Source organism: Ciconia boyciana, chromosome 4 (genome assembly GCF_034638445.1).
Source record: "Ciconia boyciana chromosome 4, ASM3463844v1, whole genome shotgun sequence".
Taxonomy (NCBI): Eukaryota; Metazoa; Chordata; class Aves; order Ciconiiformes; family Ciconiidae; genus Ciconia; species Ciconia boyciana.
Window position 1 is genome coordinate 15,178,490 of NC_132937.1, and position 12,927 is coordinate 15,191,416.

The 12,927-nt window shown below is 46.8% G+C and overlaps 1 protein-coding gene across 4 annotated transcripts in view; it reads left to right on the top strand.

Annotated features, from left to right (window-relative positions):
* The window catches only part of ZBTB7C (zinc finger and BTB domain containing 7C), a 179,644-nt gene that overhangs the window by 74,710 nt on the left and 92,007 nt on the right, over window positions 1-12,927 (top strand). For 2 of the 4 annotated variants that reach the window (XM_072860227.1, XM_072860228.1), the window contains one exon: window positions 6,322-6,420. The exons of the other annotated variants lie outside the window; for them this stretch is intronic. The gene's annotated coding sequence lies outside the window, so the exon portion shown is untranslated. The remainder of the gene's footprint in view (window positions 1-6,321; window positions 6,421-12,927) is intronic. 4 annotated transcript variants of the gene reach the window in all.

Genomic DNA, 12,927 nt, shown 5'->3' on the forward strand with positions numbered 1-12,927 from the left:
TTAATTCCAAGTATTGAAAGGGGGTAGAACCACTGAATCCAGGTGTTGGGATGGGCTGGGATCACGTAGCTGCCTGATTTATTTGTACAGGGACCTGCACCAGTACTCCTCATCTACACAAAGCCATGTGGAGCACCAGCACTGCTTGCCCTCCGGGACCCCTTCTCCCCAGACCTTTCCCTGCCTGCGCTGCCAGGGTGGCTGGCCCAATTTTCAGGCAGTGCTGGCTGTAACTGGTGCTAGCTGTGACTGCACATGGGGCTGTAGGCTCCAGCTTTGCATGCTGCCTTCTGCAGATGTCTGGCAGAGCACAAAGACCTCATTGAGGCAGCTAGTTTGACTACAAGTGCTCACCCCTTCCAGTCCACACTTGAGGCAGGTGGTGCTGCTGCCCTACCAAGCTGTTGCTTCCCCACGTTCCTCTTGATATGTAAAATGAGAGCATGCGTCTCTATTATTGTTTGCATCCCAGTGTCACCTACAGGTCCTCAAGCAGGATCCCCACTTTCCTACGAGGTTGCACAAAGCCTCAACAGAGCCAAAGCTTGCCCTGAAGAGATGGCAGTCTGAGACAAGGGGCAGCAGGCAGATGTAACTATCTGGAGGAGAGTGAAAAAATAATGATCCTGAATTGGCCACGGGAGATGCAGAGGTCCCACCACACACCAAATAGCTTATTGTATATGGAAATGTTGCGTATGCGTCTATATGGTTGCACAAGATGCACGTTGTTCAGTTGCATTATTGAGAAATAGTACATGATCATTAGGAGTGAGCTAGAATGGGAACACCTGGAGGGGCAGAGTTAAGGGTGATTATGCAGCCCAGCCCTGGTGTTTCTTCACTTTGGAGAGCTACACGCCATAATTTCATCATAGATTTATATACAGCTACTTGGCATGTAGTTTGATATGCAAATAAAACCATCATAAATATCACAGAAAGATTTAAAGCTGTGCTTTCCACTGTTATGCTACAATCCTTGCTTTTCTGGTCAATCTAATCTACTCAATTACTCCTTTCATCATCTTGTGTTTTGAAGACACGATATCTCTTTCAAAGAACATCTGTCAGACATATTAATTAGTTAATTTTTCTGCATGGAATGAAAAAACAAGGTGGGGAACCCAGAGCCCTGAGGATTGGATGTGGTGCGTGGCCAACCACATCCACATTTTGGGTAACGCGGAGATGTGTCATGTGTGGCCTGTGCTCGGTCTATAAAGGCCTCTCTAGCTCTTGGCAAGAAACAGGTTTACTACCAGAGATAATTCAGTTTATACTAAAGATTGAAGTGAAATTTTCTTAACGTGGGTAATAGAGCATCTGTAGTAGACACCATTGAGATGTCAGTTCCAGACTGAGCTTTCTAGATCAAGGATGCTACAGGCAATGGTGCTGAAGGTTGTTTTTAATTCAGAAGATTAAGCTTAAGTAGTTTAAGAATAGGAGAGTTTAAGAATGGGAAGTGTGGATAGAATCAATATTTTTATGTTCAAGGACAAATTGAAAGGGTAGACTTGTTTGCTGGTAACATCAAAGGTCGCAGCTAGCTTGGGATGCCTGGATGCTTCTCATCTGGTTTACCCTGAGAACCACATTTATTGGGATTTTTGTGTTGTGATCTTGGGTGAATGTCTTCTACTATCACTGTGATTTTTGCGTCAGAGACATTTCATGCAGTATCAAGAAATATGTTTTATGCAAGGGGACTGTGACCCAGTGTGTCATCAATATGCACAGCAGTTTTCTTTCAGTTCAGCAGGAGAAGAGCTTGGTGAAGTTTTGGGGCCAAATCCAGGCCTGGCAGCAGTGCAGTGCATAGGAGTGAATTGAAGCAGGGCAATGTGCGTGTAGATGCAGGGCAGGAATTCCCAAAGGGTTCACGAATCCCAGAGCGTGTCACTAGCAGTGAGGCATGTCTCTCCATTGGGGACCTTTGCCAGTCCCGCTAAGGCAGCGTCCTCTCTGTCAAATCCCTCCTTGACACCTCCAGTTCTCTGCGGATGAGGAGTCCCCAGGCTCACTGGGCAGTCACCAGCCTGGGTGCCCTGTTTCTGACCTCATGTGGGAGACCTGCTCCTGTGGCCATCTCCTCATGTGGGAGACCTGCCCCTTGGTACTGGGCAACAATGGCCTTCCTGGTGGCCATCAATACATGGCAATGTGCTATCAGGGGGGTGAGTTTTGGATTTCTTCAGGTTGCACCAAAGCTGTGTTTGACTTCCACCATCTGTCTTTACAATCTCTGCCTCTTTTCATGGTTTTTTATTTGCTTACAGGCTTCCAGTCCTCCTGATAATATGTTGGGTGTGGGCTACTAACCTATCCCTACAGGAGCAACCCTACTTGTGTTTTCCTTTCGAAATAAGGATAAGAGAACATCCCTTATCCCTTCTTCCCCCCCTCCCCTTTTTGGTTTCTTCTCTTTTCCATCCTCCTCCCTGGCACCTTTTTTTCCCCATCCATTCTCCTTTATAGCTGAACCCCACTGAAGCATGAGCTCTTCCAGGGGCAGAGGAGCCTGAAGGCTGTAAGCCAGTCTCTGAGCATCGTGTCTTTTCCCAGAGAGGTTCTTGGGGGTGGGTGGAAGCCAGAAAGTTGATAGCTGGTGTGATCCCTCAAAGGAAACGCCTTTTTTTTTGTTGGTGGACACTTTGTGTATTGCATCCAGCTCTGGAGTCCTCAGTACAGGAAAGACATGGACCTGTTGGAGTGGGTCCAGAGGAGGGCCACAAAAATGATCAGAGGGATGGAACACCTCTCCTATGAGGACAGGCTGAGAGAGTTGGGGTTGTTCAGCCTGGAGAAGAGAAGGCTCGAGGGAGACCTTATTGCAGCCTTTCAATACTTAAAAGGGGCCTATAAGAAAGATGGGGACAGACACTTTAGTAGGGCCTGTAGCAATAGGACAAGGGGTAATTGTTTTAAACTAAAAGAGAGTAGATTTAGACTAGATATAAGGAAGAAATGTTTTTCGATGAGGGTGATGAAACACTGGAGCAGGTTGCCCAGAGAGGTGGTAGATGCCCCATCCCTGGAAACATTCAAGGTCAGGTTGGACAAAGCTCTGAGCAGCCTGATCTAGTTGAAGATGTCCCTGCTCATTGCAGGGGGGGTTGGACTAGATGACCTTTAAAGGTCCCTTCCAACCCAAACCATTCTATGATTCTATGATTCGTGTAATTAGGCAGTGGACTACTGGTGGGTCCTAAAGGTTTCAAAAAAATGCATCATTTTCCCCCACCCCCAGCCAAATAATCACAAAACTGCCTGGAGGAGAAAGGGAAAGGATGCTCATCATCAGCTGGGGATCTGGTAAAACACTGTATATCATGAGATTCACAGTAAAGTCATGACACTGGCAATGCTAGGCTAAGGATTTTTGTTGGGGCTTGTGGTTTCTTTGCCTTGCCTGATAAAATAAAACCTGCCGAAGCACCGGCGGTGAGCTCCCATCTATCTGTTCTCATACTTCCAGCCGCTTCTGCTTGAATTATTCATTTTCGGTAAGTGATCTGCAAACAGCTCCTGTGATCTCCCTGTGATCTCTGTGTGTGTGTCAGACACCCCTGCTTAGGTCAGGGTATTTTCTTGTTTCCTTCCTCACGGCAGGGTGTCTGTGGGAATCTCCAGATCGCTCACTGCCTCTTTCTGATTAACCCTCCATTATTTATTATTTACACGGTATGATTTGTTCGGCTGTCCCAGGCACGCAGTATTATCACTGGATAAGCGAGAAGACTCCATGCAAACATCTGTAGCTGTTGCTTGATAAATCCTATTGTAGAAATAATATCAAGGAGCTGCAGAGGCACTTGTAGGGCAAATGTCCTTATAAGTGAAGGCAGCACTGCCAGCTTCTCACCCAGCATAGGATGCATTTCACCTGCATGTGCATCTCAATAGCGCTTTACTAGGCTGTTTTATATATATATATAGTATTATATTATAATAATATATAATATATATATTATATTATTATATGTATATATATATATTATATATATATATATAAAAAAAACAGCCCAGTAAAGTGCTATAGAGATGCACATGTATATATATTTATATATATATATAATATATATAATATATATACATAGATATATATCTTTGTGTGTGTTTTATGTGTTTGCTTGTTTTCCACAAGCTCTGCTCTGTGTTTATTTTAATTTTTATAATGTGTTCTGATTTGGTCCTGGAAAGAGGTTTGTAAAACTAGTGAGAAAGGCAGTTTATGGGCAGGCAATGGGCAGGTGTCCTGTTTACTTTGCAATCCATATCATTAGCAAAACAGGCTGTACGCCCACCTCTTCCAGCACATCCACCCCAGGGAGATCTCGGATCCGCCCCTCCAGTATCATCTACTTCATCCCAGCATACTGTGATAAACCAGTCTGCATTTTGGGATGAGGACCAGGATGCTTCGGGAGCCCGTTTCCAAGCAGAGCTGGAGCTGATGCTCTGAGCAAGGCAAGGCTCAGCAGAGAGACAGGGACCCCCAGGTCTCCTTCCGCAGCTGAAGGGGGGTAGCTTTAGGTGAAAAAAGCTCAATTTAGGGTACTTTCACCCCTTTGGGTAAAAAAAGCTCCATTTAGGGTACCTGTTTTTATACAGTACCCCTGAGGAGGACCTGTGCCTTGCCTAGGATATCCCTCACCTACGACATAACTGGAATACAATAATGAGTTTGTTAAAATATCCTGCCTCTCTGAATTCTGGAAAGAAGATTTTCTATTAAACCTTAGGGAAATTACTGGTCTTGTTAACTAGTGTAGAAGTAACAAACCACAGCAGGGTTACTCGAGAGATTTGGGCCCTGCCTTTGTAAGTTTGCATTGTTTCTTTAAATGAGAGAAATAATTTAAGCAAACAATGAACAAAGAATTTCTGGAAATTAAAGTACGGTATGAATGGGATGATTTGCTCATCTTCTGTTTAATAGGAGCAGTGCAGTGAACAATTGCATGGTCGACCTCAGAAATCTATCCATGGTAACTAGTCACAGGAGAGAAAAATAGACAGCCTGCCACCAACTTGGTATTAAAGTTATATTTTCCATTTTTTCCATGGTTGTGGGCCAGTCAGGGACTTTCCATGAGCAATCAGCATGGCAGAAATCCCCTTCTGCTTTGTAGCAACCACTGCCACTGAGCAATGAAAGGTCTGATGCTGGTTTTGGCTTTAGTGGGTTTTGGTCCCAGTTTCCAGTGGGATCAGGCTGGGGCAGACCCTTCCTGCCGAACACATCCCGCTGGACCAGGGCTATGGGTGGGTGATGCCCCCTTGTCCCTTCCACCCCATGGCTGAGGCTTGCTTGTGATGGGGTCTGGGTGGAGGAACCTCACTTTTGGTTTCATCACCTCTACAAGGTGCTGGATGTTAAATACCCAACTGGGTTTGGGGTCTGTGCAAGCCCTGCATGACCCATGCAGCTCTGGGCAAGTCCTGCAAGAGCCTGGAAGAAGGACAGAAAGATGCTGCCAGGCTGGTGTTCATCCAAAAATAAATAATCCAGAAATACTGGGCCTTCAGGCTCTATCATCTGTTCCTCAAAAGACATTTTTGGAAGGGATCACTGTGCTTTTGTTCTTCCATGAGGCAAGTGAGGAGAGAGCATTGTTTTCCTCCCCTCATCCGTTCCCCTTATAGGGGAAGAAGAAGGACTTGGCCACCCCGAGCCGAGCATCTCGGGGGACCTCCCAAAACAAAGGGCCGTATGGAGAAAAGTGCCATCATCCTGTCCCCGTCATCCTCTTCCCTCCCTTCACCCTGCTCTTGGCACGGCTGTGCCCGCCCGGGGCTGGCATGCTGCGTGTCACTGCCAGCCGGCAGGGAGCATTGAGGGGTGTTCCTAGGCTTCCTCCCTGGAAACCTGGCAAAATTCTCTTATCTCCAGGTTTATCACTTCCTGTAGACTTGGCAAGGCAACCCTGGAGTTTGTTTTCTGCCAGGGTGGTGTGTTAGCTCCGGGACGGTGTTGACAGTGTATGTGTCCATGCGTGATGGCTTGGATAAATCAGTACTCCTGAGGAACATAATTTTGATGTTCCTGGATGTGGACCGAAGCTCTATGGACACATCCATCCTGGTGTAGTTTCTCTCCCGTGTGCTGCAGGCATCCATCCCTGATCTGTGGAGAATGCCTGTGGGTTGGAGAGCATCTCCCTGGCCATGCTCTGCATGACCCTTGCATTAGCTCCCCATGCAGGAATACGGGGCCGGCACATGGAGCTGGGATGTTTTGTTTTTTTAATTATAGGTTGTATAGGTTTCTTTACAAATGACTGGACTAAGACTGACCTATCTTGTTTTGCCCAGGCTCCAAGGCTGACCCTGCTGAGAGCTCCTGAGATCCTGAACTCTATGAGAGCAGAGACCACTTGACTGCACTCAGCACCTTTCAGGATCAGGCCCTAGGTAATTATTCTAATTCTCTGCCTGGATGACGGGTGAAATTTGATGTTCTGGGCTATGCAGACCATCTGAAATGACATTCCTAGTTGTCCATCACATGAATCTGTGGATTATTTTTCCCCCTGAAGGTTGTCACTGTAGATCGGTGGCTTGACACTACAGTAATAACCACTGTTCCCTCAAAAATAAAACAATATATCTTCTTTGCTTCCAGAGGGGGAATCATAGAATTATAGAATGGTTTGGGTTGGAAGGGACCTTTAAAGGTCATCTAGTCCAACCCCCCCTGCAATGAGCAGGGACATCTTCAACTGCATCAGGTTGCTCAGAGCCCCATCCAACCTGACCTTGAATGTTTCCAGGGATGGGGCATCTACCACCTCTCTGGACAACCTGAATTGCTGAATCACTGTTCTGGCAATGGTCACCAGCTCTTCTGCTTGGGAAGTTCTCCTCAACTTAATGTGCAGAAAGCTGTAAAAACAAACAAACAAAGGTTTTCACTCCCATCAGAAGCAATCGAAGGCTTAAAATATCAATATTTTTTGGCAAGGATACTTGTTCAGGTCAGACTTTTAAGAAGGGCTCAAAACCTACAGCTGTAGGAGCCTGCTTTTTAAAATAAATCTAGCAACTATTTTCTGCAGAAAAATAAATTGTGAAAATCTTATTTACCTGGGTTCACAGCAGCTACATTCTCTCCTCCAAACCTGGTCGTCTTGTTGTGCCTTTGAGAAACTTTAAATCTTTGCTCCAAGGTGGATAGATGGAAATCAAAGAGCCTAGGGCCAAGCAGTGCCCTGCTCTGCATCCTTGTGGAGATGCGGTGTCAGCCCAGTGCCTTGCCGGGGGGGCCATGGGCAGGATTTGACCCAAGATTTGTTCTTCCAGCCCAGCCAAGGCCAGCTCAAACTCAGCGTGTGAGCTTGAGAAGCGAGGATCTTGGGTGAGTTTTAAGAGGAGTAAGAAGGAAGCCAGCAGGATGCTGTGGATATTACTCTGAAACACTAAGGATGAAGGATTTCCTGTAGGGTTGGCTTCCTGAGTGAGATTATATTCCTTATGAAATTCCCTATGCTGATAAAAATATTGGCCAACGGAGGGTTATAATTTTTAACCCCCTCTGTCAGATTTTTTCTCCCAATAATTCAGTTAATAAAAAACAGTTTCCCACTGATTTCGGCAGAGGTTAAAGCCCAGCTCTCAGGATCAGGATGGTGTGAGGGCAGATCGTGTGTCGCTGGCTGCTCTCCCAGAGCATCCTTTCTCCGTCTGGGAACAGAGGGCTATTCTCCATCCCTTGCAGCTCTGTACGGTGACATTTTCAGGACCCAGGCCTGAGGACTTTGACTGGGTTGTTTCCTGTTTTGACAATCTCCATTTCAAATACTCTATACACAGCATTGTGCAGGGAATTAAAAAAAAACCACCACCCTGTATCCTTCTCTCTTGAATATTGTGGTGGGTGGTAGGGAGCTAAGCTCACGTTTCCAATGGGGAGGGAGAAGACACGGATGGTGAAACAGGCTCAGAAAGTGAAAGAGAGAAAAATGAAGAATAAGAAAAGAGAAATATGTTCACCATCAGGGCTGCGGTGCGATATTTTTCCCCATCCGCTCTGAATTTGTAGGGATGGGGTGCTTTCTCGGTGCTGAAGCTCATATGCTCTGTGTTTAAACCACTGCTGTCAAAGCTTGGAGAATAACTACCACAAAAATGTCACAGGTCAAGTGGATGTTTTCCAATTGACCGGAGTACAATGTAAATCCTGGGGAAGGAAATAGCCCACCAAACATCCACCAGTCCTGTGTCTGCATCCCCCATCCCGATGCCGGCTGCTGGTGGCAGGTCCTACTAGGACCTGCAACTCGGTGGCAGTGCCGGGCAGGCAGGCAGCTGCCTGCCTCAGCATCCTGAAACTTTCTGCAAGCAGCATCCTCTCCCCAATAAATTTTTGTGCAAATTTAACAGTATCAGATCTGGATTTGATCTAGGTCAGCAATTAGGAGGATCGAGAGGTTGCTTCAGGTGAGCATGGTAGGAGAGAAAACATCTGCCTGCTGAGAAGCCTGGGCTGGAGGCTTATCCTAAGCCCCTATGACACATCTTCAGCTGAGGGCTGATCTTTGCTGCTATAAATTTGGAGGATTTGCATATGCAACACTCCTGGGGAGCATCAAGGCAAGTGCGTCTCCACCACTGCTTCGCGCCGTCCCTCACAAAGTCCCCCCAAGGGTTCAGAGTGGCCGATTGCTCTTCGATGTGTTGTAACCTCAGAATAAGGATAGATAAAGGCAAAATGTTCTGGGAGCAGTGCCAAGCCAAAGGCACTGAATTATTAAGAGATCTGTATCTGGATAACGGATTTATGCTCTTTAACAACTTTTAAGAGAAAATACGGTGTTTGCGGGATCAGATTGGGATCATCCTAAGAAATAGAGCTCTCCTTTTTCAATTATATTGCTTCTATTATTACTATTTTAATAATAATAATAATTCCCCAGTGAAACCATATATGAGAATATTATTTGCGTAGGAACTGGAAATGAACCTGAAATGATCAGCGTATTTTTTAAAGGCACTTTACAAGTCACTCGGCATTGGAAAATGTACAACTATCCGTCAAAGCAAGGCTTGGGGATAAAATAATTAGAAATCACACAACCATAGCAAAGGAAGATTAGTGCTAAAATTAGAAGCCATAAAGTTGTTTTTAGATTAGACTGGAATCTGGGCAGGCTGTTTTATTGTACCGTGTTGTCTCGTCCCACTCAGTGAGTTGCGAGATGGGTGAATCTTTTTGATTCCCTGACAGTTTGTGTACTGACAAAGGCCAATCTCTGCTCGACAGAGCTGCGTGGTCAGTAGAGTCACGACAATGACTCAGAGGAACAGTCTGACTAGCAATTTTATTAACTGGTGAATTTGACAGACAAACTTAACAAACTGGCAAGCTCAACAAATGAACAGAGGCGATTTGGCAATGGAGCTATTTTCCGGGCAACCCGTCACAATTTATCCCAAACTTATATATAGTGGAAGAGTAGAGGAAGAGAGAAGCGAGAAAAGGAAAGGAAAAGAGAGGAGGATAGAGAAAAGTATCACCACCCTTGGATCCCACGATGACAGACATGGCAATCCTCCAGTGATGGGCGCACACCTGGTTCCCTGGGGGGGCGTGTCTTTTATAAGCTAATCCCCGCCTCCAGGTATGCCCCTTGAGGACTTACATGGTTCTTGTTCTAGAAAGTTCTCAATCTTCTGCGCAGGCGCTGGGGGGTGGTCATGAGGGGTCTCTTGGGTGGTCGCAAGCCCCTTCCTCAGGTAAACTCTGTGTGACCTCTGGCCATATATAGTAAGGTCCGTCGGAACCCAGAACCGCGCATCCTCTGACATGCTCTCCATGTCCTGCTCTCGATCTCCCCCACCCCATGCTTGCCGACCTGCTGTAGCCATGCAAATAGCGCCTCAGTTGCCACAATGTTTGAGACATTAACTCTTTCAGTCTCTCACACGTGTTACTTAAGAAAATGCAAGGTGAGAGGTGTGAATTGCCTGCATTTGGTTGTGTTGCAATGGAAATGCTATTGCTAATGTTTGGTGGGATGATCTATGAGATAATTTTCAGGGAAATCCTTAGGTAATGGAAGAACAATCCACTATGAAAGATGACGAGCTGCTAAAGGAGCTGGGTTCGGTGCTGGGCTCTTCTTCCCACTCCCTGTGGACACGGGTGTCCTATAAGGTTGATCTGCTTCTACTTTTGTTTCAGGGTTGTAGTGGCCAAATGCCCACGTTGCATCCAGAAACCGTGGTGGGATGGCTGGGTGTGGAAGGGTCTGCACCCGCAGGCAGTGTGGGTGCAGGTCGGAGCTGCTGTGGTCCCGGGACCTGAGCTGGCTCTTTGGGGCCAGATAGCAATGATAGATGGGGCATGGCCCATGCAACTTCATCACTTCATTATGTGGAATCATAGAATGCTTTGGATTGGAAGGGACCCTTACAGGTCATCTAGTCCAACCCTCCTGCAAGAGCAGGGACATCTTTAACTGGATATCTAGATATCTAGATCTTTAACTAGATATCTTTAACTAGATGTCTGCTGGAGCTCCTTATGTGTGAACAGGAATGAATCCTCTATCAGAGGAGGGCCACAAAAATGATCAGAGAACAGGCTGAGAGAGTTGGGTTGTTCAGCCTGGAGAAGAGAAGGCTGCGGGGAGACCTTATTGCGGCCTTTCAGTACTTAAAGGGGGCTTAGAAGAAAGATGGGGACAGACTTTTTAGCAGGGCCTGTAGCGACAGGACAAGGGGTAATGGTTTTAAACTAAAAGAGGGGAGATTTAGACTAGATGTAAGGAAGAAATGTTTTTCGATGAGGGTGATGAAACACTGGAACAGGTTGCCCAGAGAGGTGGTAGATGCCCCACCCCTGGAAACATTCAAGGCCAGGTTGGATGGGGCTCTGAGCAACCTGATGCAGTTGAAGATGTCCCTGCTCATTGCAGGGGGGTTGGACTAGAAGACCTTTAAAGGACCCTTCCAACCCAAACCATTCCATGATTCTACGATCTGTCGTGGAGGCTGTATATCTGGAAAGCATGTAATGCAGTGGGACCCACCTTTACTCTCAGCTGGCGTTGGCTCATAGAGGTGCATGTCTCTAGTGCTGGTCTTCAGCCCCATTACACCATTAGTTTCTAAGGGACCTCCTTTGATTAACACCTGTGCCAATTAAGCCTATTGCAGGGTGTGTTGTGTTTTGGGGATGGGAATGTACCTGATATGCCTTGGTTCATGTGCCGGGGACACAGAATGGCTGGGGATTTACTTCTCCCTGTGTGGAGGTGATGGGAGCATTTCCTCACTGTGGCAGGTTGGGATGCAAGGTATCTGCCACCACGCTGGGCAGCAGATGTTTTTTTGGGAAAGAAGGAGCCAAAAGTGTGTCCCATTTGGTGTGCGAGGACTCGTAGTGTGGCTGGAGTAGGATGGAGAGGGGGACAAGGACAAGTGACATGGGACAGATTCAATGTGAAAAGTGGCTGAACAGACAAAGCCCTTCAGTCTGGAGGAGAAGGAGCTGAGGAGGTATTTAAGTGGGGTATATAAGCCCTATGTGGTGTGGAGGTGGATAGGGAAGAGTTATTTGTTGTGTTTTGCAGCTAGAGAAAAACTGTGAAACGATTGGGCAGAGGCCTTAAACAGGAGGATGTGCTTTTTTATAAAACATGTAATTAAACTGTGGACCTCATTGCCACAGGATGTTGCAGATGCCAGAAGTATAAATGGCTTCAAAAACCAATTAGGGAAATTTGTGGACAAAAGGTCCATCAAGGGCTGTTAGCGCAGTGCTGCAGGTACAGCCACCGGATTAGGAAGCATCTTGGCTGCTTGCCGGCCATCAGGAGCATAAACCTGGAGAAGTACTCCATGTGTGCCCCCTTTCGTACACCCCTTGGTCCCCCTCAGAGCTGGGATCTTGGGCTGCAGGACCTCGGGCACCTGCTCTGGTATTGAACCCGATTCATGCTGGTGGAGAACAAGGAAAGCTGCATCTGCTGTCCCTCTCTCCTGGGCTTCCCATGGCAAATGCACACCCATACCTGAAGACTGGACATCAGCAAAGTGGGCCAGCTGGGTATTGTGGGGCGTGATATTCCCTGATATATCACCAAGCCTTCCCCTGTGAGTTGGCTTACTCCAGCGTGCCTGGCCAAGGCAGGAGCACAGGTCCAGGGGGATTAAGATTCTCCAGTGAAAATGTCCTATAAAATTCCTGAAAAATGTCCTGAAAATGTCCTATAAAATTGTCCTACCAAATTCCTTCTAAGTCCAAGTGAGCATCCCAAGAGGGTATGGGGTAGGGAGGAACCGGTATGCTCCATGTATAAATGCCTTCGGAGAAAAAGTGCCTTGACAGTAAGAAGTTTTCTGATATAGTTGGAAAGGCATAACATGAGCAAGAGGTTGGAGGACAAGGTCAGGTGCATCCAGGTGTTTTCACCATGGAGGTGGCTAACTAAAGGTTTCTGTCACCCAGAGAAAGGTGAATTCTTCAGGGCTGGTGCCTTGAAATGGGGAGTGGGGGATTTCTGGGAGAGAAACCTGAACTTTGTGGGACATGCTGCCTAAATACAGACGTGACTAGGCAAAGCCTTTCACGTGGTCCCAACAGAGGTAGCAAATGAAAGGACCTATAGGTTCCCTCCTGGCTGGGAAGCACCAGCCCCTGTGCGACCACCCGCAGCATCTTGTCGGCACGTGCATTTCCCGGTGCCTGCAATGGTGCACCTTTCCCGGTGCCTGCAGACTGCCTGCTCCCCCCAAAATGCTCCCTGCCACGCCTCCAGCTCAGTGAAAGCAGGAAAACTCCTCATCGACTCTTTGTAGCCCAAGAACAGAGCCTTGGAAAAGTCTGTCAGCAGGAACTTTACTAATTCCAACTAATGACTCCAAAATACTGACTAAGGGGAACAATTGGGCATCATCAAAAGGCACAGACAAAAG